The 27687-nt window shown below is 25.6% G+C and overlaps 1 protein-coding gene and 1 long non-coding RNA gene across 2 annotated transcripts in view; one reads left to right on the plus strand and one right to left on the minus strand.

Annotated features, from left to right (window-relative positions):
• MESR6 (misexpression suppressor of ras 6) overlaps nucleotides 1-27687 on the plus strand; it is a 569253-nt gene that overhangs the window by 354677 nt on the left and 186889 nt on the right. The gene's annotated exons all lie outside the window — the stretch shown is intronic.
• The window catches only part of LOC147810967 (uncharacterized), a 50327-nt gene continuing 41815 nt past the window's right edge, over nucleotides 19176-27687 (minus strand). Inside the window, exon 3 of the long non-coding RNA XR_015433066.1 lies at nucleotides 19176-23285. This is a non-coding gene — a long non-coding RNA (uncharacterized LOC147810967). The remainder of the gene's footprint in view (nucleotides 23286-27687) is intronic.

The raw sequence follows: 27687 nt of genomic DNA on the forward strand, positions 1-27687 counted from the left end.
AAAAAAATTCTTAAATAAATTAAAAATCTAATTTTTACAAAGTAAAATATTACAAAATATTACAAAATCAGTAACATTATAAAGACAAAACAAATTAAACATTTTTTGCCAAGAATCCAGTAAAATTTTTATCCTAAAATTGATCGCATATTTTTTTTAAAGTAATCTAGATCAGCTATTTTTCTCACAGCATTTTAATGAAAACAAAAAAATATTTTGTGTTTAAGTTTATCTTAAAATGTTCATTTCTAATAATGCCATTTTTATTGCTATGCAAGTTTAAAATTAATCCCATTTTAATCTATTTGACATGACTTCGAATATCTTGACTTCATAAAACTTTTGACAGTTATTCAATAATGTTTCTTCATAACTACAAAAGAATTAAGTAGTCCTATGATGTACTGTGTAAACAGCAAATTTCCAAACTATAATTTACGTTTTTCTTTGCAATGTGATAAAAACAAGCTTTTAATGTGAATTAACTTAGTTTATTAAATATTTCTTTAAAAACTTTACAAATTACAAAATATATAATTTTAATTTAGTATGCATTTTGTGAAGCAATATAATCTTCGCCATAAAAATTGAGCTACTTTACATTAATATTTAATATAAGTTTTTACTTTGCTGGATAAGAAATGTAAGAAACAGAAATAGTGATTTCAGTGTAAAAAAATAAAAGGAGAAATGCAGAAACACAGAAACATTGTGCAAAGAAAAGACTTTTATTAAGTACCACATATAAAAAAAAAATTACAAATACCTTTTAAATAACTTCATTGGTAGCATTTCTCAATATCTTCATGTACATCTTAAACTGCTATAATTCAACAATGCTATATGCCATTCAAACTAGCCATTATGTCATTCAAACTAGCTATATGCCATTCAAACAATATACAACAATATTTAAATACAATATTAAGTGCAAAAAGTCATGAAAGAAGGTTTCTCAATAAATCAAAATAACAAAACCTTTATGATAATATTTAATGAAATATAATTAATTACAACAAGGTTTATTTTTAAAATTTTAATTACATTTTTATTTTTAAATTTGAAGATTCACTAAAAATAATTAACTTATAATTATTTAAAATATATTAATATAAATAAAACATTATAAAAAATCATAACACTATATTTAAAATCATAATGCTTACATAGTAATTAATGTATGTCTCGTGTTTTAAATTTAATAGATATATTTAATCTATAATTAAATTAAATGCATAATGCATGCAAATGCATGTTTTAAATTTATGGAAACTTATATGGTTATGTGTTATTAATTACTAAAATACAAGTTGAATTGATTAATTAACAAAATTAATTGTTTTTAAATTTTGAAAAGTTAAAATAAATTGTGTTGTCTTATGTAAGCTGAACCTTAATTAAGCAGCAAGTTAACATTGTTTATTTTATACATAAAATATCTTGCCCACTTATTAAAACTAAAATAAAAATTCGAAGTTTGAGACACTTTTGTTTGTGCCATATCAGTGGTATTTCTTTTTAATTGGATAAACTTGTGATTCAGAAATACACCCACTGATTTAAATATAATGTGAGTTTTAAGATTATGTTTTAAAATTAGGAATTTTAATTATATTGGGATAGTGAACAAACTAAATTTTAATACTATTTTTACAGTCGTATAAGTAATAAAAAAGACTAAATAACATTTCTACTTCGTTCTATATTTTCATTCTTAAAAATCCAAAATCATTGATAATTACTTATCAATATATACAGAATAAAATGCTTGAAAATTTTCGAACCAAAATTTTTTTTTTTTGTAAAAAAAAAAATCGTTGATTTCAAGCGTGATTAAAGTCCATGAATTTTTTTTTTTTTAATGACTTTTGATGAAAGATGACTTTTCCGTATATAAACGTTTTTTCTACCGTACTCACAACGATTCAGATTTGCACGTTCCAAAATACTTTTAATAGTACAAAAAAAAAAAAAAAAAAAAAAAAAAAAAAAAAAAAAAACTATTCTGTGGAAGAAATCTGAATCTTCCATATTTTTTCACGAAATAAAAAACAAACATGCAATTTCTATCTGACAAGTAATCAAAGATCGTAAGAGTAACAGCCATAGAAAGAATATTTTTTTAATGAAACTTTGGGTAACATATTAAATTTTAAATTAACCACAATTTTTTTCAACAAGCTTGTATGTGTTTTAACAATTATTAAAATGTTTTATTCTCAACAAAATTGGTAGAAATTATATTAGAAAATATAAAGTTTCTCAAATTTCTTGGACAAAATAATTTTCGTTCTGATAAGTAGCCAATATATATCTCAAAAACTATTAAATAAGTTTAACAAATCTTTTTGAATCTAATATTTATTAATGTACGTAAAATGATAATTAAATCAAGAAAACTTTCTTAGCTAATTTTTGAGGCATAAACTTATATAGTTTCAATATTGATTAATTCGATAAATATTCTATTAGAAAATCGAAGCGTTCCAAACAACTTAAGCTCGAGACTTTCTATTTCGACCTCTCCATGCTCTTCATCAACTCTTTTAGATCTTCAAAAAGAAAGTTCGAACAAGCTTTGTAGTCTGCCGAACGTTATTTAATCTCGATGTGTACTTAGAACTTTTTTTCCTTGTCCACCAACAAAATGAACCTCTTTGATGAATGTTCCAAAAAGATCGTCTTGCCTTTTCCAAATTAACCCTAGGGTGTCGTTTTCGTTCGATGCATAAGCTCTGCGCAGATGGTTTTCGTTAATTAACTGCAGATTGTGTTTTAAAGTTATTCTCGCTGTTAACAACGAATAGATTGCAAAATCTTATCCCCACAGTAAATGATCAATGCACTAGTCTTTCCTCCGAGCTATTTGTCATTGACGCTATGTTTTGTTTGCAAAGAAGTGTTTTAATTAATTTTCTTAAAACCTTCGAATCTTTTCCTACGCGAGTTAAATTATAAGTGTCATTTAATTCAAATCATTTCATTTATTTCATTGCACATTAAAAATAGTAGCTTATCTAGGTATTAAACAGTTCGATTAGAATTCGTGATTTCAAAATTTAGAAAACATTTGTCAAGTATTTTTGAAAATGTATTATTTTTTTAGTTGAATGAAATTCAAGAGAGCAAATACGTTAGAAAAAAATATAAAATAACGCTATTTAAGGTAACACTTGATTAAAAAAAATATGCAATTCGGAAATAACAGTTGACATGTTTCAAGCATTCAAAAACAGGTGCCCATTTTCAAGACTTGCCAGGCGTGAGTAAAAAGAAACAAAAATGACTTGAAATATACGAAAAATTGCTGTCAGAAACAAAACTAGAAAAAAGCACAGTAGCCGAGACAGAAAAAATATAAAAAACAGAAGGAAAACCATAGTAGCCAAGGGGGGCAAAGCAGGGTAAAATGTATTTCCACGCGCTGTGGAGAGATAGAGGGGAACTAATTCATTTCTCATTCGCTTTTGGCAAGTCCTGAAAATGGACGTCTACTGTTGAGGGCTTGAAACATGACGACTGCTAATTCCAATTTGCATATTTTTGAAGCGAATGAAGTTTCTATTAAGTAATATCTTACCGCTTCAGTTTCTGGGGATTATTTATTTACTTATTTTGCTATTTAAGGTGTTGCACAAATATACAAAAGTATAACAAATAACAAAATAATAATAATAACAACAATAATAATAATATAAACAAAACAATTATTATGCAACTGAAATAAATTTTAAAAAAATCTTAGTTACCCTTTATACTTTAAAACATTCAATTGTTCTTTTTTATATTTGCAACAATGAAATCCTTGCTTGAATGTTTCTGAAACATATATTTGCAACTATGCAGCCAATCCTAATATTAAAAATATATCAAAACACTTACACTTTAAATATATATTTAAACATTCACATATTTAATGCATTTGATAACAAAATAAAGTTTGTTAGAATTTTCCGACTCTTAAAATTTGCAAGATAATTCTAGCTTCAAAATTAATTTTCGATAGTTAATAAACATTCTTGAAAATTATTTCCGTAATTTAAGTAACTACTTATGAGATTCTACATTCACCATTAGATTAAATTATATTTTCCGATCATGCAATCTAGCCGTTGGAATGAGTGAATTAATTTATAAGTTAAATTTATTTCTAAGTAATTTTTTAGATGGAATTTTTTAAAAATATTTGTTAATAAGTTGAGCTAGAAAAATATTTCAAAAATTTGTTTTGGCACTTTGAAAATAAATTTAACGATTAAAATAAAGAGCTTTAGGTAATATAATTTAAGCCATATTTCCTAATAGTACTATTTATTTATCAATGATTTATTTACAATTTGTTTATCGAATATATTTTTTTAAATGATGGTAACTATCCATTATTTAAAATTATTTCTATCATTGAAGTTATCATTTCTGATATTCTACGTTCACCATAACATAAAATTATATTTCCTGACCATCCTATAGAACCATTGAAATGAGTAAATAAATTCATAAGTTAAAGTTATTTATAAGTATAGTAAGTATTTAGTTAGTAATTTTTTAGTTAGCTATGTTTTCCCACTTTGAAAATAAATTCCAATAATTAAAATACTTTAAGAGCTTAAGGTAATATAATATAAGTCACATTTTCTAATCGTACAATCAGAAATTGTTTCCATAATAGATGTTTCTATTTATTGATTATTATTATTATCACCTACTATATTTAAGATAGTAAAAAAAATATTATATTCAATAAATACAAAATTCTTTTTAAAATGTTTAATAGATACTTTTTAGCATTTTTTTAATGTTTAAGTTAATAAATTAACAAATAAATAAATAAAACGTAAATAAATAATGAAATAACCATTAAAATAATAAGTTAACAATAATAAATTGGTTGTGCATTTAATATACCTGCCTTACCTTATTTTTAAAAAAATATCATACAAAAGTAATATGCTAAATTTTAATCAAGTAGAAAAGTAAATAGAAGTGTATTTTTCAAAATATGCAATAGTTACCAAAGTTTTCTTTTTCTTTGATGAATACATCTTATATGATCAGAGATACAAATTCATTAGGAAAACATAATTTAAAATCAATTACGACAAAAAAATTTCTAACTATAATATGTATAAGTAGTACTTTCATAATGACAATACAATACCACAAATTCAATTTTTATTCAAATTCAAAAAACTAGGAGCCGTATTTCGAAGAAATTCATCTTTTACTAATTAATGCATTTAATTCCCCCGAGTATGAATTATTTTCATTCTATTCATTTCGCCCTCACCACCCACTTTTAGAATGTTTCGAAGACAACTCTCCGCAAGATTTGGAACAAAATCTCATCCAATCATAATAAGATTCTATCTCTTTTTTTTAATTCAATTCATTTTAATTACCTTACATTCATCTGTGATTTCAAATTTTTAATTACCTTTTTTCAAAAATAGGTAGAAACAAATAAGATGATTTCATTTTACGTACGAACGCTTTGTTTTCTTTTAAGATCGTCGTCCAAATAGAAAATGTTGGATTAATAAAGGACGACATAATCTAAGGTTTTAAAAATTGAATTAATTATTTTTATATAAAAAAAATTAATGAATCTTAAAGATTTAGTCAGAAATAATTCCTTTTTTGACTTGGGTTTACCCATATCTAAAGAGCTCCAATAACAACAAATAAGTTCTATAATTTCGTTGCGTTTTTTTGTATGAATTCCATTAATTATCGAATTTACTAAAGTATTGATGATGCTTTTTTGACATCATAGTGCTTTTTTGACTTTGAACTTAAGTTTTACCTATATCTAGAACGCTCCAATAATAACAAATAACTTCCATTATTTTGTTGCGATTCTTGGTATGAATTCCATTAATTATCGAATTTACTGAAGTATTGATGATGCTTTTTTGACTTTGAGCTTAACTTTTCCCCTTATCTAGAACGCTCCAATAATAACAAATAAGTTCCATAATTTTGTTGCGATTTCGTATACGAATTCTATTTATTAGTTATCAAATTTACTAATGCATTGATGATGCTTTTTTGACATCATAATGCTGTTTTGACTTTGAGCTTAACATTTAACCATACTCCAATAAAAAAAAAATGAGTTCCATAATTTTGTTGCGATTTTGGATTTGAATTGCATTAATTATAGAATTTACCATTAGAATCTAATAACTATACACTTACTTTATTCGATAAACAATAATTTACTAATTTATTAAATGCATATATAGTTAATGATGTTGTTTCCTACTTAAATTAACATAAATCGATTGATAAATAAATATTTGTTTTATCTGACACCGAACAATAATTTATTAATTTTTATTAAATCAACTAATAATTTTTTTTAATTAAAAAAATAGTTAATAAAACCCAATTTATACGAATTGTAATATCACATTGTGAAGTTACACTTATATTACATTGTGAAGTTATAACTTCGTAATAAAATATTACCTAAAATAAACATCCTCAATAACTGTATAAAGTAAAAAAATCGAAACCGTAAATTTAAATTTAATCCAATTCAAAAATGTATTAATGAATTTATTTTTAAAGCTTTTAGTTATTGCGGTGATATCAAATTTCTTTAATTGTTATTAATAAAGAAATATTTAGAAAAGCTATTTCCTTTAACAGCTCCTTCGTCTTATACAAGTCCCAAGAGATATCTTATTATGTTTTATGGTTCTTTCACTATTTATTTATTTATTTAACGTTTTTTACGGTTCTCTTTTTGAAGTCGGCAGTTTTTGTACGTTTATGAAACACTTACCCGTCATCCGCTTTCAGGCGCTAGCTTTCTTCTTAAAAATAGGGAATCTACTAATATGTTCTCTTTTTTTTCTACAATTTTTTCGGTGAGTTTTAGAATTGATGCAATTTATGAGATCGCCGCAATTTTTCCTGAAATTATTAGAATACTATATATCTTTAAATTTAGTGATTTATTGCCTTGTTTTGGGAAATTTATTAAAAAAGCACTGCTTTTCTTAGTTTCGTAAACAAGATTTAAACTTGATTATCAAATATAAACTTGTTTGGCAAACATCACGTAGCATACTTGCTTAATAACTAAAAAATTTTGGTCATTTAACATCCGAGTTTTTAATGTAGCATATTTTGTATAATAACAGAAATAGTTAGTGTTATCTCTTGTATGTCTTTAGACCTGTGTGTCTTTTATCACCGTTTCTTTGGTCCTGAAATTTTGACAATGGAAGCAATGAGCAATTTTAGCTTCCGATCTCGTAATCCAGTGTTTACCAAACTTATGACTTTTGCGTACCTTTTCTACATTTTTCGTAACGCTGTGTGCCACTAATAAAAAAAAAATGAATGTATTTTTTGCAATAAAAAAATGCACAAAAGTTACAAATCACAACTGGCTGTGGACATCACTAATCATTAACTGTTAACTCTGCAAAAAATAGCCAATAGAAAAATACGTAATCGTAAATTTTCATGGTAGCTTTGTTTTTAAATAAAATTTTCTGAAATTTTCGTTTTTTGCAAGATATTTCGCATAAGACCCCAGCTAAACTGTACCAAAGTGTGGTACGCGTACCACACTTTGTGAAACGTCGTAATCCATTTAAAAAGGTGTTAGAAACGACTTTTTCTCGTATGAGTTATTAGTGTTTCAAATTAAATTTCAGCAATTATATATTCTTTTTCTACTACTTAAAAGGCAACATTTGAGCTATGTGCTGGCTTGCAGCTCAATTTAACAAAAACTAGTTTCACGAAGAGTTTATATTAAGCTCGCTGTTTACTCAATATTTATTTTTGATTCTTTTCGTAAAGTAAAATCGAAGTGTGTGATGTCAACCAAATTAGCGTTTTTAAAGCTATTTGAAACTACATGTTTATTTTGTTGATATTTCATGTTTTGAAACGTTTTATTATAATTGCGTAGAGTTGGCTAATTATTCCTACCCAGCACTAAGTATAAAAAACAATAAAGGAATTACTAAAATTCAACATGCAGCATAGCAACTTGTTTCAGAACTTTCTAATAAATATGCATAAATAAAATAAAATAAAACTATATATATTATCTAATGTAATAAGAAATACATTAAATATATTATCTATTATTCAGTGTTTCCCAAAGTGTGGCAAGCGTACCCCTAGGGTTACGGGAACAGTTTAGCGGGGGTACGCGTTCTTATGCGAAATATCTTGCAACAAACGAAAATTTCAAAAAATTTTATTTAAAAACAAAGCTAGCCATGAAAATTTACGATTACGTATTTTTCTATTAGCAATTTTTTGCAGAGTTAACAGTTGATAATTAGTGGTGTCAACAGCCAGTTGTGATTTTTAACTTCTGTGCAATTTTTTTATAGTAAAAAAATGCATTCATTTCTTTATTAGTGGTACACAGCGTTACGAGAAATTTAGAAAAGGTACACAAAAGTCAAAAGTTTGGGAAACACTGTATTATAGTGACAAAAAATACTATTTTTGGTACATTTATAATATTATCCATGCTAGATGGGGGACAATATATGGGAATCAAAAAATTTAGTTTTAGGAAAAATCCCAGTACTAAAGCAATTTATATAATATAAAAGAAACAATAGATAAACACATTTCGTGACTTAAACTCTCCACACAATTAGGCTGTAAACAAATAATTTCAGTTGAGTCATATTTGTTGCCACTAAAAGTATGATAAATTTCGACATCGTGAGACGATGTAACCATAAAATTCTCAACTCTCAAAAACATCATATGCAAAAAATAACTCTCTTCTGTAAAATATGGAAATTATTTCCACATAATTCTTTCAAGTTTTCAACTGTTCTGTCTTAAAACTTCAGAAAAGCTAACAAGAAACCCATAAAAAAAAATACCCCTTTTTTTATTATTATTTTTCAAACTTCCTTCTTTATAATTTCACACGCCCTACTATCTACGGCTCACGAACTGTGAAAAAAAAATGTGTATATATTTACACAGCAAGATTATTTACGACCGTAACTGTCTCCGATTCTAGCCAATAGTGTGATGTGAGGTCCGACCCCCCAAAGCCATAAAATGCTAAACTCTGCCTGTATTTTTTTACGGCCTGAATTCAGCCTATTGTCTTGTTGGAGGTGTCAAGATTGTTCTTTCATACGGAATACCGAATAGAATTACCCATGCAAAAATATTCTGAGGCCTCTTGTGTCAACTAGATAGGTCGTAGGCCTTTTAAAACGAAAAATACACACACGCGTTTATTTGATTTGGAATACGCAGATTAATGTCGTGACTTTATGAAAGTCGAAAATGGCTCAGCGTGCGTTTTTTTTTTTTTTTTTTTTTTTGAAAATTTTTACGTTATTCAACTGCCGGCATCCGGTGAGGAATTACACGAGGCGTGTCCATTCGTCAAATTGTGCATTCTTTTTTTTTTTTCCTCTTTGAAAAATGAATATGCAATCGAATATGGTGTTTAACCTCGTTTACTACTCAAGAATGAAAATGTTTTATTCATATTTTTCTTTAGCTGGAAATTTTAAAGAGACCTGGCCTAAATTTAGGTTTATATACGTTAAGTAATTAATGACTAATTATTTTGTACCGGTGCATGTTTTAGCACAATAAGGGAAGTGTACAAAAGGCCTTCCGGCGGTAAATTTTGCGCACATTTTTATAAGGTGCTCTTTTTGATTCGTTGAATATTATCATATTTGTAATATTAAACGTTATTACTACAGGGCTATTTCAACGTTTACGAATATCATAATTGCAGGCCCAAAAGAATTATAGTTAATAAAATTCGAGCAGTTTCAATAATTTTAGCAAAATAAGCCTTGGTGTCATTTACACTTACTCCAACTTATTGTTAATTTTTAATAGTTTTAAAAAAATTCAAAAAGTTAAAAAATGGATGTAACGGACGAAACACAATAGGATACGCCCATAACAGCCAATTTTTTAATTTTTTTAAAAAAAACTTATTTTTTAAATTTTTTTATCTGAGTAAGTGTAAATGACACTAAGACTTATTTTCCGAAAACTTTTTGTTTGTTAACTGAGCTATACTTTTGTTCACTGAGTTGATTTAGTTAACTGTGTTGATTTTGCTAACAGAGTTAGTTTTGTTAACTGAGTTATTTTGTTAACTGAGCAATAATTTTTTTAAAGTTTGCAAATATAAATGTTGGAATTGCCCTAAATCAGATGTTATTGTTAAATAAATTTTTTAGCTTCTCTAAAAAATTACTGTTTTAATATTTTGAATGCTCTCAAGCTTAAAAAATAACTATATATTTGAAATGAGATTAATGTCGATTAATTATTATTATCATTACAGTAAATAATGCAGTTACTTATTTTTAGATTTAAACATTACTATAATTTACAATATTACATTAATTTTAATACAAATTTATTTACTTCATTTAAAATGTATAATTTTTACATCTATGCATTTATTCATTGATTTTGAATTATAAAAGATTGGTATGTGACACACGAAACTTTCAAATTTTTAATAGTTACTCACTGGAACTAAAATTAACAAAATCTATTTTGCTGAAATAAGCTTAAATATATTTCGATAAGATACAGTATACCTCCAGACAGTATATACACCCAAGTTATTTTTTAATAAAATAGTTTTAAATAATTTTTTGTACATTAGTGAAATTATAAAATTACTTAATTGCCAAAAGTTTTATATAATACACAAAATTACCAAAGAATTAGAAATAATAATAAAATCTAAAATTAGTGAGGACCCCTCCCCCTAAAAAAAAGTCTTACTTATTTAAGTCTTGTCTGTAACTAATAATGACTAAATTATTTTCTAAATATTGATAAATTATTAGATAAAACTTTCGAACATGGCGAAAAATCTTTTGAGTTTTCTTAACCTCTTGACGCAAAATTTTAATTAAACATATTTTTATAATTTTTTTTCATTATTTTGAATTAGCAATATTATATTCAGTATTTTAATAGTTTATAATTATAAAATACAGCATGAAACACCTGTGCCTATTTTTGCGTTAAAGGTAAAATCTTCTACACACGGCACACTTCCAGACAATAATTCTTAAAATTTGCCTTTATTCAGATGTAAGAGACACAGTTACTCATCATTTAAATTTCTTTAATTTACAAAATCAGTTATTGATAAATTTTTGAATATGAAAAAAAATTCAAACTACAATTTATTTTAGTAAATATTTCATTCTATTAATTATATTTTACCAATTTTTACTAAAATATAATTTTTATTAATTATATTTTACTACACACTGTCTTTTATAATTAAAAAGTACTTTAAGTGTCTTTTATAATTAAAAGTAAAAGTATTAAAAAGTAAAATTTATTTTTCTTGCGTCAGAAAAAAAAAATATATATATATATATAAAAGGGTCGCCGGTGTTACTTCAGCATTAAAAAAAATAATATTTATAGTTACTGTCTTTTATCATTTAATATGTGTATCATTTAATTCCAAAATATATTTTTCTTGTAAAGCGTCTGACAAAAATATATATAAAAGGGTCGCCGGTGACTCTTCTGCAAAAAAAAAAAATAATATTTATAGTTACTGTCTTTTATAATTTAAAATTTCAAAAATATATTTTTCTTGTAAAGTGTCAGAAAAAAATAGATATAAAAAGGTCTCCGGTGTATCTTCAGCATTAAAAAAAATAATATTCATAGTTATTATCAGGTTTTCTGAGAAAAAAAAATCTGTTATCTAAAATAGCATTTGTTGGAGTTCCTAAAAGCTGACAATTGTTACTGATGAATTTATTTAGTCGCATCGAAGAAATTTTTTGTGAATAAAAAATCTTTTAATCTATAAAATAAAATAACGAAATTGCTCTAAAACAGGTTTTTATCTTAAAAATACCCAACTTCTTTTAGGATGTCAAATACGGATCAATCCGAAAAATTATATCATAAGCTTTTATTTTAGCGACAAATGTAGTAGCATTTATAATCGTAAACAGTTCCTGTTTTTTCAAAACATCTCATTATTATTATATTCTTTGATCTGGATAGATCTTATGTTTCTATTCGTCATAATATATCTTTTAAATCCTCACGGAATAAGCCATCCATTGTTCTTAGTTATAAAATGATATTGCATTACTTATTAAAACAGTTTTATTTAACGACTGTTCTAGATGATGATAGGGCTAAAAATAGAAAAAAAAGCCATTAACAATTGGCTTTTATCTTTTGTCTAGACAACACGATGCTCCTTCATAAAAACAAGAATGCATCTTTTTCAAAATAATAAATAATTTCAAACTTCACAGTTCTAACAAATAAATCTTTATTTCTAGTTGTGCGTTTGAATCCACGGCAAAATTAAACTCAATTTAATAGTTCGTGTATTTTTTTAAAATTCATTAGTCATTCAAAGACTATATACTGATACGAATCAGTCTTTAAGTCAAACTAATTAATTTCTATCTTTACAATTCATGTAAATGAACATTTATTTCTGGTAGCATGTTTGAGCTATGGAAAAAGGAAATTTAATTTTATAATCCAGTTAGTTTTGTAAAGTATTATTGTAGGATTTATTGTATTTATATTATCTTTTTATTGTAGGACAATGAACACTTATTAGAAGCAAATAAAAGTATTCAGTTGAAGTAGCATATTTGAATTTATATTGAACTACGGCAAAATGAAACTCAATTTAATAGTTCGTGTATATTTTTAAATTCATAGTCGGTATTACTGATAAGAATCAGTATATAGCCTTTGAGTCAAACTAATTAATTTCTATCTTTACAATTCATGTAAATGAACATTCAGTTCTGGTAGCATGTTTGAGCTATGGAAAAATTAAATTTTATAATCCAGTTAATTTCTAAACTGTAGTTATTCAGTCTATTGTATGATAATGAACACTTATTAGAAGCAAATAAAAATATTTAGTTGAAATAGCATATTTCAATGTGATTGAACTACGGCAAAATGAAACTCAATTTAATAGTTCGTGTATTTTTTAAATTCATTGTTGGTGCTGCTGTAAGAATCAGGATATAGCCTTTAAGTCAAACTAATTAATTTCTATCTTTACAATTCATGTAAATGAACTCATTCATTTCTGGTAGCATGTTTGAGCTATGGAAAAATGAAATTTAATTTTATAATACAGTTAATTTCTAAACTGTAGTTATTCAGCCTATTGTATGATAATGAACACTTATTAGACGCAAATAAAAGTATTCAGTTGAAGTAGCATATTTGAATTTGTATTGAACTACGGCAAAATAATACTCAATTTAATAGTTCGTGCATATTTTTAAATTCATAGTTGGTACTACTGATAAGAATCAGTATATAGCCTTTAAATTAAATTAATTAATTTCTATCTTTACAATTCATGTAAATGAAAATTCAGTTCTGGTAGCATGTTTGAGCTATGGAAAAATTAAATCTAATTTTATAATCCAGTTAATTTATAAACTGTAGTATGATAATAATTATTTTCAGTTGTCATTATAGACAATTTTATAGTAGCAATGCAAACAATGTAAATATTTTTTACAAAAATGTTTATTAAATACTTTAATTAATTAACATTTAATTATTATAAAAGCATATTTAATTGACTGTTTCAACTATAACTTCTAAAACACATAAAATTAATTTTCTATAATTGGAAGCAAATAATAGTTAATTCCGTATCTACAAATGACACGTGCATTTGCTGTAATTTTTATAACTTACAATAGCTAAAATAGTTTTATTATACACAACTTATAAATAAAATATACTGCAAAATTAGACATTAACAAAATATAAAGTTAAGCAGTTACTTATTTTGTCAAAAAAAAAAAAAAAAAAGGCATTAGCAATAAAACTGAATTTTTAACAACCCAATTTTTTAGCATAATAAAACAATAAATAATATCAATATATATCTAATAAGATATAAATAATTATATCTAACTATTGATACGATAGAAAGAATTATTTACAATATATTATTGTATGGTATTTTATTATGATATACTATTTTGGAAATTATTTATCATTTATTCTTTTTTCAGTATATAATTATAATAAAATAGATTTAAATGGTATAAATAAATTCAGAATTTGACTTCGATTTAAGAAAATTACGTTACCCATGGTTATTACTTGGATTACGATAGTTATTTATTAAGTTTCTTCTGCACTAAAGCTTTATACAACTTAAGAAATCCAAAGTAACATCAGCAATGCTATTTAATGTTTTAGAACATCAAAATTTAATAACAAAATTGAATAATTTGAAGAAACAGCTTCAATCTAAGGATTTTTATTCTTAGAGGTAACAGCCTTCTCTTACAGCAATAGTTTTAATATACCAAGTCTATTTATTTACGCCTGTTAAATATCTACCAATTACACACAATGTTTTTACTCTATGGTTAATGAAACTCTATCCAAAATATTTAAAGTAATTAATTGGAAATTATCTGGAAAATAAATTCAAAAAATATTCAGTATTTCAAATTAAAACCGAATATTTAGTAAATAGGAGCAATAAATAAAAGTTTATTCTTTCCCTGCATAAAGATGAATAAAAGTGTTGTTGGTCATTTTTTGAAGCTAGGGAAGTTAATATAAATAGAAATTTTAGAAGTTATTACTTTTTCAAAATAAAATAATCAAGTTTTGCTCTACTTTTAATACTAATAACAAAAATTTGCTCTAATACCAGTATTGCTGTTACAAAGTCATTGTACAATTCGATTATGTAAAAACAGATTGTGCTGATTTAAATAATTATTCATACTTTTAGTGATATAAAAGAAAAATAAAGAACGTTTTATTTATATCTTGTATACATCAAAAACTCTGAAGAAATATTTGAACAATGATTTTACTTATATAAAAATTTTTAAGTTGTTTACTATAATAGCAATTTAAACTTTCACTGAGAAAAAAAAAGTATGGTCAAAACTAATAGAATATGATAAAATTTACCGTGTTTCTGGTTCCATGGGAGCACCAAAAAGCACCGTAATTTTTACTGGTAATGATTTCGGTAAAATTAACTATAAAATATGGGTTTATCATGTGTAATAAAATTTGGTAAATGCAGCAAAATTTGGTAATTTTAAAATGACAGCTTTAAGCATGGCATTTATTCGGTTATAATCACTTTTCAGTTCTGTATTTTTTACTAAACGAATGTAAAAATTACCAAAAAAAGTTTAAATATCGTATATTTCAGTTTTATTAACCAGAAATATGTTTATTTTATACCAAAAATGTCACTATGAGTACGGTAATTTTACCAGGATGTTTTTCTTCGTGTAATTTAGCAAAACTCAACAAAAAATTATTCATCATATTATTCAAAATATGAATGAAACTAATTTTATCGTCATCTATTCAAATACAATTCACAGTATAAAATGCATATTTTTTTAAATTAGAGCACTCATCAGAGGCCATTTATGAAAAAAAAAACTGTACCTGCATGTAAAAACAGCAGATAATGCATTTTTTTAAAACAAATTGAAGTTTTAAAATAGTTCTTAAAAATTGTCCACTTTTACATTATGTTCTTTTGTCATATCTTTTTATTGAAACTCATTTTATTTTTAATGATTTCAGCACTAGAAATTGGGATTTCTTTAAAAAAACATAACTTTTTATCACTTTTAACTGACTTCTTTATAATAGAGTCATGCCAATTAATTTAACAGCGAAGATGATAATGCTTTCTTTAAACACTTTCTTGGATGATAAGGAAAAAATGATTTAAAATTTTCCTTATTGTCAAGACCCATCAGAAACTTAAATGTATGATCAATTTTTATTTTAATCCAAGTTTGAAGTACTTAAACTATGAGTTTGAATACCGCATGAAAAAAAAAACAAAAAGATTCAGATAAATTTCTTTTTTAAAGTTTTACATAATTAAAGAATTTCTGAAGGATAACAATAGATTTTAAGTTTTTTTTTCTTTATGGACATCAGAAACCAGATTTGTCCCTGTTGTTTTTCTTTAGAGAAGTAACCTACAGTAAGAATTTTTTTTAAGAATGTGAAATAAGAACTGAAAAATATGCATGGTAGTTGGTAAAATTAAATAGTTAAAATAAAAATTTATCCTTTTATGGAGCAGGTTGAAAATTAATAGTAATAACAGGCTAAATAATCAATTAATGTAATGACGAAATTTTTTTTATACAGTCTATATATCGACATGCACAACGACGTGCGAAATGGCTAAAAAAGTGTTTGCAACTATGTTAGTTTTAGTTCTTCTGAAATTAATAAAGCTAATTTTTGCCTGTTTTTTTATAAATTTACACGCAACACTGAATAATAATAGTTTTAATTTTAAAAAAAAATCGCCAATAATATAACACGACTTAAATTACGATAGTATCAAGTCTTTGCTGTGAATTTAATTCTCTATTCAGCTTTTGTATTCAGAATGGCTTTTTAAATATTACTTAATTTAACTGATAAATATAAAACAATAAATAGTAGCACTAATTATTTATATGATATAGACCTGTTATTATTTTAGCTTGGTTTGGAATATTTAAAGCTTATAATATATGCCAAAACAAAAATTAATAACTGTCAGCGATAAAAATAAATGATAATAAAATCATGTTAACTATTAGCTAAAGCTCGTTTTAAGTTAAAATATTTCCTTTTTAGTTCATCGTAACATATGATTATAAATCTGTGTAGATTCTATCTTTTGGTCAAATGTTACAGTAAATAAAATTTAGTGTTTAATATCTATGAATAAAATATAAATTTCTGTGTAGAGTCCAAAGGTCCTGTAAATATGTTTCAGTAATAGTGTCTAATATTTACCAATTCAATATATATTTATGTGTCGATTCCATTCTCTGATTAAATGTTACAGTAAATTGATTTGTTTTACATTTACGAATTAAAAATAAATTTCAGTGTAGGTTTTGCCCCCTGGCTACACGTCACAGTGAATAAAATTTAGATTTTAATATTTACAAATTAAATACAAATTTGTGTAAATTCAATTCTCTGACATTTACAGTAAAATTTACTGTTATTGACGAATTAAGTTTAATTTATATAATTCACAATACATAACAAGATGTATATTTTAAATGCCACGGATTTGATTTTTTTATAGAAAAAAATACATTAAAACTACATAAATCATCACTTTAAAAAATTAAATATACATAAAATCGTGTTATGCAATGCTAATTGTAAATTAAACTGAATCGAAAATAATATTAAAGGTTAAAATAAGAGCAGAAAATTATGTATATTTTAAATGTATGTGGCTATTAATTTAATTTTAAATGCTATAGATTTGAAAAATTTAAAGAAAAAATAGTGTTCGTTGTTTAAAATACGATATTGATGGCAAATAAGAACAAATATTTAATGACATTTTCGGATCACAACACACAACTGAAATATTAAAGCGGGGTCAGTTTTAAAACAGTGCAAAAATTAAGACTTATTTTTTCCGCTTTAAAAAAGTTAATTAAACGAAAATAAATTCATAACTCTAAGTATATTTTAATTTTTTCGCAAAAAGATATTTGACACCCATAATTTTTTGTTATGTATGTAATTACAACTGTTTTGAAAATTTAATTTTTTTTTTAACCCTATTTGTTAAAATTACTATTTTGATAAAACAAACACTTCTTTTACCATGTATACTTCAATATTTCACTTTTTTTGCAACAGTAACTGTCAAATTTGTTAATTTTGAGTGATAAAATTTATGTTTCCTAAAAAAAAAACTTTATTTTTATTCAGACTAATAATTTATTTTCATTATTTCAATATTTCCAGCGACTAATATCCTCATGTACTCGTATATAGTGTCACATTATTTTAATTTGTCTAGTTTTTGATTTTCTACCAAGGTTGTTAAGGACAACAAAATAATATTCTACAGTATTTCATTTGCCATATACATTTATCAACTTGAAAAGTTGTTTAGTTTTGTATCTAAAAGCACTACTTAACAATCATTTTATTTTCAAAGTATCTAAAAGTTACTGGAAAATGAATTTTGATTAAATAAGAAAAATTTCTAGCTCATTAAACATTATTGTAATATTAATTTATTGACAATTAACTTTTTTGATATTAAAGATATACAGATTTGTATATAATCTAAGACATGTTACAATAAATTGTAGAGTTCTTAAATAATTTGTCAAATAAATCTTCGATTATTAATAGCTAAATGAAAGAATTTTCTTTCCAGTGATATTTTCAACACAATTTTCTAATTCGTGCTTCCAATTCTTTTTTTATATACTGTAGAATAATTTAATATAATTAGTAATAAGATAATAAATTACTTTTCTCTCTCATGTAATAAACAGAGGAAGATATATTTTAAAATTTACGAAGGAAAGAAATAACATCGACTGTACTTATATTATTTTTTCACATTCATAAATATTTTACATCATGCAACGAGGAATTAATTCTCTTAATATATTCTTTTAAGATATTAATTCTTTTAAAAGCTTAACATATGAGTGACACACTTGTACAAGTCGAAGATACGAAGAGCGTGTACATAAAATATGTTCATGTTTTTAAAATTCCTAAACATTAAACTTACTAATGCCATACTTATATTATTTAACATTATATTTATATTATTTAACAACATCAGACATTAACTATTGACATTGTAAAATATATGAATTATTTTAAATTAAGTCTAAATTAAATCTTTCCAGTAAAAATTACGTAGAATAAATTTCCTAAATTAAGAGTGCAACTATTTCTAAAAATTCTAAATTTAAATTAAAACAACTTAAAACAAAAATGCAGCAATTTCATGATATCAAACTTGTTTATTCTTTTTATTGTCTTTGAAAAAAAATGGTTCTTTAATAACTTTCTACTATTATTCTGAATTTGTATTAAAAGTTACATTTAACGCTGACATGAAAAGGAACATGTCATGAAAGTTTCAGATGCATTACATTTTGAGCAACCTGTTAGAATTTTGTCATTTACAACGTATGTTAACTTGTTGGTCAATGATTAAATTAGACTTCATTAGCTTCCAACTGCAGCCCTGATTTTACATCAGAATATTTATTAGAATCCTATATTATGAATCGAAAAATACATCAATTTCAATTAGGCAAACGTGTTTACTCATTTTTTTTAAATCAAATTTTCCTTTCAACTTTTTAATAACTTTTCATAGCTATTTTGAATTTTAATTTACTATTAATTTGAAATCTACATTGAAACAAATGAATTCAAAAATGCATTAATTACAACTTGACAAACTTATTTTGCATTTATTGAATGCCCAACTTTTCAAAGCTATTCAGATTTGTAGTGAGATATTTAACTTATGTGGCATAAATGAAAAAATTTCCACAATAAAAAGGCTTAAAATTTGATATTCCTGTTTAGTTTCATCGTTTATCAAATCAATATATATCCATAACTATTTTGAATTTCATGAATTTCCCAAAGTACAGTATTGTGCCGACGTATATGGACACAAAAAAGTATTAAATTACATTGTCTGACAACTTTCTGACACATTTATTATTTGAATGCGTATTTAAATGTTTTTGTTATCTTTTCCTAGCTGTTAAAAATTTAAATTATGCCGATTTGAAAGCAAAAACAGGCATTACCAAATACATAACGTTATGAGCTACAATGTTTAAATTTTGTTTTTTATCAACATTTGCTTTATGATACATTAATAACAATTATTTACATTGAATATTTTACTTATTTTTCTTCGGAACCAATAAAATAAAAAATAACATCTAAATATGCAATAAAATATAAAAAATGTCATTTTTATTGAAAAAAGCTTGCACCGAGGTAAAAAAATGGACAAAACTATTAAAATATGGTAAAATTTACATTGTTTCTGCTATATGGGAGAACTAAAAATCACATTAATTTTTACCGAAGAGCTTTAGTAATTTAATTTTTTGAAAATTAGCAAGAAAATATGGTTTTATTGCCATGTTGCTTAGTAAATTTGGTAATTTTATCATATCTTAGAGCATGGCGTAAAAACCACTTATTAGATAAAATTTATTTTTGAATTTTGCTAAATGTGTTGTAATAAGAACTATACTTTTGGAAACCAGAATTTCAAGTAAACCGTTACTCTACAAACAGAAAAATTGTCGAACGAATGGTTCAAATACCGTATATTACGGTTTTTATTATCAGAATTATGTTATTTTTTTAACCAAAAATGTCAATACTATGCAGTACTGTAATTTAAACAGAATTTTTTTTGTGAGGTTTTTAATAAACCTGCATGTCATAAACTTGTTAAACTTATAGGAATTTACGTAAAAAAGTCAGATATTATGTAACTTTAATTAACCAAGTTGCTTTTAAAATAGCACTCGTGTAAATTTAGCTAGTTTTTCATTCATTTTTAAGTGAAATACAAATTAATTTTATTTATTTTTCTCTAATTTAGCCAAGCTTTTCTATTTTTATTAAATACAAATTAGAATAAAAATAGGAATACGTACCACATTCAAGTTCTCATCTTCTCTAAAACTAAAATTTGACATACAGCATCTATTTTTCCAAGTTCGTATATAAAACTATTTTACCTGCTCGAGCAAATCCATCGCTGGTGCAGGGAAAGGTTTGCCGGCTCGTCGGGTACACTAGGCGGTGATAGTGGATTTGCCAATTCATCACGAGCATGGTATGAAGTTCCTACCAATCTGCTTTCACAGTAAGAACTCCATACCTCGCTCTCGATGAACAACTATGCAGTACGATACAACTATGTAGTATCTTCCATCGTCATCATCCTTCCATGTGGCCGATGTTTTATATTCATCACAGTATATGCATTATATACACATAATTAGAAAAGCGAAATTGTAAGAATTTTAATTTTGTATTAAGTAGCTGCACAAAATTAAGAAAGATTAATATTTTTAGAAAATTGTCATTAAATTGACTGATTATCCCTACCCTTAGTTACGGTAGTTTTTATATTTAGGAATTTTAGTTATTGAATTAAAAATTACTATTAACTTAGAGAAAGGTAGTTAACTATACATTATACTGACGGATTATCACTAACACAAGTTAAGGTAGTTTTTTTTTTCATTCGGAAATTTAGACAGTGAGTTAGCTATTATCACTAACCTGGGTAGTTTTTCAGAATTTTAGTTTTTGAATTAACAATAATTATCACTAACTTGAATAAAAGCAGTGCTTATTTTTTTTAAAAGAAAATAGTCATTAAACCGGCGGATTATCACTAATTTTAATTGCGGTAGTTTTTTATTATTCCGAAATTTAGTCATTGAATTACCGATTATCACATATCACTAACTTGAGTTATTGTAAATTTAACTAATACTTATGCGTAAATTTGTGTGCAAAAGAAGAAATAATTCAGAAATTAAAGTCTTAAATTCAAAACTGTATTCAAAACTAAAGAATAGGAAGTTAAAAGCAATGTGTGTTCACATAGTCGTGTGTATAATTTATATCATTGCAAATTATTCACATTATTTGTGCTTCTAACTTGTAGCATAAGTCAATCAAGTTCTTTTGTTAAGTCTGGTGGCATTTTTCAATAATGTTTATCCACATTTTATGACAAAATAAATTTTTTAAATCAAAGAAACGAAGTATGAACTCTAATCTAGCATGCGATCATAACATTTGTACCTGCAAATTACCGCATAAATTTTTAACTTAACAAATACTGGTATAAACATACACATAATTCCTCCATGGCATAAAATATTTTAAACTTTTAGCATAGAATGTAAAGCTTTAGATGAATTAGAACTTTTGATGGTTTAGAAACTAATATAGAATTTGATTGAAACAACTACAAAATATTTATTTGAATTAAATAAACAATAATTTGAACATATTTAAGCAACTTACACGAAATTTTTCGTTAAATATTTTATGTTATAATACATTTCATTAAATATATTCGATAACTAAATTAGTGACTTTACATTTAGTATGACATGCACTTGGATAATTTGTAGTATTATCAAATAACCAATAAGTCAGAAACCTGAGACCGGCTATTTAAGTATTAAGTTTGAATTTAATAAGAAAAAAGGTAGTTGAAATTTGAACCATTCATTTAGTGTTTAAAAAATGATTATATTAGTAAGGTAAAAACATCAGTAATAATTTAAGTAATAATAATAAAGGAATAAGATTTCTACTAACCTTCATCGGCATGGCATTGCCAATACAGAGTTGAACTTCAGTATAAATTTCTAAAGTATGGTTGTCTTCAACTAACATTTTATTAAAAACCTTTAAAATAAATGCAATTTGTTGATTTACACTAGTTGAAAAAATAGTTGATGTTAATTAGCAGGCGGCCAGCACGCAAAGATCCCGCTGACGACCGATTTTCCCGCCAAATGGTTTTGGGAAAATTTCGGCCGCCCAGTCGGGCTGCAGGCAGGCCGTTGCCACGGGAAACAAATACTCTTTTATGCGCCACACACAATCCAGAATATGCATCGAAGACATAAATGAATCCAACTTTTTACATCTCAGTCCAAAAAAACAAGAACTCCCTTTTTTACGCGATGGCGATAAAAAAAAAAATCGAAGACGAAGATGCGCAGTTTTTGCGACGTTGTCGCTGAGCAGAGCAGAATCCCACAGCGCTCCGTATCACGACGAGCAATGGCGTCCCGACTCCAGGCAGCAAAGGGTGAAAAAAACAAATGGCGGAATAGTCGGTTGAGAGCCAGGGGGAAGATCGGAATAATGAAGAAAAAAAGAACCAGTACTGGATAAAAAAAAATATTCCAACGTAGAACCAGAGCTCTGTACGTGGGTAGCCGCCAACCCAGCCATCCACTCTGTCTTTCAGAGCCAACACCCAGTTTTTCGAGCTGCAGCTTCTTGAATGATGGCGGAAGACGAACGATGATTGGTTACCGCCATATTTTTGACTCCGCCTCCACTCTCATCTGTTTGGCTACATCCATCACTTCTTCTTCCAATGGATGGGAAAGAATTGCCATGACGTCACTAAAATCCTTTTGTAGCAGTGTGTGCATGAAAGGAAGAAATCATTTTATTGGGAGCCAGCAATAGGGACAGAGCTCTAACATTGATACATGGATATGAGTGTTTCTCGAATCCACTATTAGGCGGCATTAGATAGGTAGGGATCCCGCAATACGATAGGTCCGCCGTTGCCCTCTGTTTGACAAAAATACGTTCTGCTCTTTTCATGGAATATCGTCCAAACATCAATTGTTCAATTTCTTTCAAGGGAACTGCAGGGATTCCTATAAAGAATAAAAATTATTTTTAGCTATCTAAGGATTATTAAATATTTTTAAAGTTAACACTATTAGCAAATACTATTAAACATTTGCTTCTTTTGTAATTTCATCACCGAAATTTCGCTGTAATAAGTAGAATTATTCGTAAATAAATATTGAATTTATTTATTATTATTTTTTATTAACTCTCGAAAAATTTAGATATTCTATATTTTTTTTAAAGAATTGTACAATTATGGTAAGTTGTTTATTATTTGTTTGAAACCATCAAAATTCTTTTTTCAAAAAATAACTATAAGCTTATACGAAATCCCAGTGCTTATTTATTATTTCAAATTAACTTTTTTAAATTTTAAACTGTTTTTAATTATTTATTTATTACTTTAAATAGATTTTTAAATGCAAATATATTTAAATTTGGTGTTAAGCTAAAATATTTCAATATACATAGTAATATTAGTTTTAATTCGTGATACTTTTATGCATAATAAACAGCTGTTAAAGACGTATAAATATAAAATATTGTTTAGGTTAAAAAAGTTAAGTCTAAATAACAAAAAAAATTTATTTTTGGATGTTATACTGTTAGATGCTAATATTAGTGTCATAACTTTCATCTTCAAAAAAGTATGCTTAGACTCTTCTTGAATTTGTGCGTATATATATATATATATATATATATATATATAATTAAGAGCTAGAAACAACAAAATCAAGAACTAGTAAAAAAATTAATTATTTATTTTTGCTTGAAATTAAGTTACAAATTCAAATAAAATAAAAATCAATTTCTTACTGAATAAACAACATTAGACGGCTTGTATAATAATAAATAAGAAACAAAAAAAACGGCATTGAAATTTTGATTAAGCAAGAAGTTCAATAATGTAATCAACATGTTAATAAAAAAATGTATTTAAACACTGATATCGAAAAATATGATGAACTTGTTTTAACATTTTCAGTTTTTCACAAACAGCATTTTCTTAAAATTGTAATCCATTATTAATTGTAAATTAACAATTGTAATTAATTTATTAAACCAACAATTATTCTCAATAATCATAACAATTATTAATTGTAAATTAATAATTGTTATGATTATTGAGAATAATTGTTGGTTTAATAAATCATAATTTTCTAAGATTGTGAAATAAGAAAAAAAAATTGCGCTAAAAATAAGTAAATACTATTTATTCTCACAGAAAGATAATGCACAGAGAATTATATTTTTTAAAAAAAAAGCGAGAAAAAATGAGCGAATCAATACCACGATTATGACTACAGTTTGGCTTACGGCCAAATATTCAACGGTAAACGAATTTAACCCTTTGGGCCCAACAACAGGATTGCTTCGAGTAGGAAATGAGGGTGTATTTATAAAAGCTATTCCCTCCCATAAAACATGAGGCAGTTTTCCCACTTTCGTTAAAAGAAATATAATAAAATTTAATTCTGATTGATTTTTCAACGACTTAGTAAAAATAAAAAGCAACATAAAATAATTTGTTAGAAAAAAAATATGTGACATGATAAGTCTTGTTCCATTAAAATATATTTCAATGCTTAAATAAATCTTCCTTTTCTTAAAAAAAAAAATAAAAATTTTGAAGACTGCATTTTAAATTTTGTACGTCTTACTAAATATTATAAAACAATACCCTTACTTTAAAAAAAAAAGTATTTGAGCGTTGGAAGTAATCTTTTAAGTGGAACATTTTTGAAATAAATTTTATTTCTCATTTTTTCTTTTGAATAAAATAACCAATGAATTTTTTCAATCATTAATTATTGCCCAGCTATATTTTGAAATTTATGCAAAATTTTAAATCTGCACCGTCATTTATTAACGATATGTTTATATTTTTGAACGTTAACTCTTACTAACGTAAGAAATGCTTCATGATTAAAAACGTTGTGTATTCCTTCCAGCGTGTATTTGATGCTTAAAATTTATTTTACAAATTATACTCTTTCCTTTTTCTTTTAAATACCAATAGCATGGCATAAAACTTCATTTGAATTAAACACTATCATATTTACCTAACACTCAAACTTATAATCACGTGTCATAATTTATAGCTAACTACATGAGAATTAAATCTAGCCTAAGAACATATTAATTATAATCTCCATTCAGTGTTTTCACTACAGCGCGAGAACGCGAGAATCTCGCATATTTTTTTATATTCTCGCATTAAAAAATGATTACCGCGAGAAATTCGCGCATTCTATAAACCAATTTCAAAATTCGCGAATTTCTCGCATTTTGAAAAAAATTTCTCATTCGCGCCATTTAGAATAAAATCCGTTTCACTTTTCTTCCTGGATCTTTTATTATTTTCAACATCTGCCCCATTATCTAGCCTCCCCATTTACCAGTATTGTTCAGAACCTTTAAGAACAACAGAACACCATCCTTCGGAACCACGGAACCTCTTTCAGAACGCATTTCTCTGCAACCACTTGTTTACCGTAGGTAAGGTTTCTTCATGTAAGATGTTCAAATTTTTTGCTCGTTAATTTAAGATGGACAAATACCTTGTAAGGCCAATATCTTCTACTCCGAAACGGACAAATGAATATGAAACAAATGTGGGTAGAAACGATCAAAACGAAACAAATACGCATTTGAGCAACCTAATGAGAATAGCTAATGAAAAAGTAGATGTAGAACATTTTCCATATGATCATGCAGCAAAAATATTTAATTCTTTAAAAATTAGAAGATGTTAAAAATGCATTATAATTAAAGAAACGATTTTTTTTCAAGTCTCTTGGTGTTTTTTTTTTTTTTTTTTTTTTTTTTTTAAATTTTTGAAATCTCACTTAACTTTTTGAAATCTCACCCTGGTTTTGAGAAAGGGTGAGAAATTCTCACCCATTTTTTTTCTGAGATGAAAACACTGTCCATTTAATCGATAAACTAGAACGAAATAAGCTAGCAGCTAGAATGAAATATGCAATTTACTTTCTGAAATTTACAGATAAAATTTACATATAATATTATAAAACCTTAATGCTATATGTTAACACTATTTAATATCTCATTAATTAATGAAGTATTTTTATCGATTTGCCTTCAAGACTAGATTATTAAACACGTTTACATATAAACATGTTCTTAAAAATTTTATCGAAATTGCAGGGTTTTCTTTTAAAAAAAGTTTTTTTTTCTGAATACATTTAAAATTCCTTTTTAACATGCTTCTACCCAAATAAGTTGTACCATACATTAATATTTATTTATACAATATATTTTTCAATGGATAGTTTTTAAGAAAATAAATAAAAATATTTACATTTTAAATGCTCTTTTACTGCAAGTACAACTATCATAAGAGAATAACGTTTAAAGATATTAAGCGATTCTAAAACTTTATACTTAAATACACTATTATTATTAATATCGATCTTAATAAATAAACGCCCATATGAATAATATGAATAATAATAAACCAATATGAATAATAATAAATAAAAGATAATAAACAGTCTCTAAAATTTTAAATGTACTTTTATTTTTCTATTATAATTAGCCATCTCAAATAGGTGAATAAAACGTTAACATTTGAAACATAATTAAATTTTAAATTTTTACTTTCTAAATATACTCCGAGAAAAAAAAAACATAGATAAAAAGTTAAAACTACCGAGAGTATGGTAAAATTTAAAGTATTTCTGGTGCTATGGGAACACCAAATAAGTTCGGTAATTTTTCCCGAAATGCTTCAGTAATGATTTCGATAAAATTAACAACTAAATTTGGTTTTATATTATGAAATTTAGATACGATAAAGTTTATATGATAAAATAAGGTAATTTTATATGGCATCAAAACCATTTATTCGGCTTAACTTACTTTTTAGTTTTGTATTTTTACCATATGTTTCGTTATAAGAACCAGATTATTTTGAAAGCCAGAACTTCCGGTAAACCGTTACCATATGAAAGTAAAAATTATCAAAGAAATGATTTAAATACCGCATATTTTACTCGAATTTTCTTCTTTTCGTACCTTTACACTTCCACTATAACTATCTTAAATAATTAATTAAAACATTAACATTTAAGAACATAACATAGATAATCTATAACCGGTATTTGACGTCTCACATTTCTGCCAGCTACAAATTTAATAAAATCAACAATCCACTACATATACTATAAAATGAATCTGTCCAAAATAACCATATAAATGAAATAGCTATACCAAGACCATAATCATTTTCTATAGAAATACACTTTCAGCATTTAGGGATATAAACATGTTATAACACCCGGTATACACCCGATATTCTATCTGTTCTAAATTCAATGAAAACGACGATCTACAACGTTTACAATAAAATATATCTCGCTGTAAAGCAAGAATAAATAAAATATTGCATTTTTATACAGGACC

The sequence above is a fragment of the Parasteatoda tepidariorum genome, chromosome 4 (genome assembly GCF_982258835.1).
Source record: "Parasteatoda tepidariorum strain Cologne lab strain chromosome 4, Ptep-v5.0, whole genome shotgun sequence".
Lineage (NCBI taxonomy): Eukaryota > Metazoa > Arthropoda > Arachnida > Araneae > Theridiidae > Parasteatoda > Parasteatoda tepidariorum.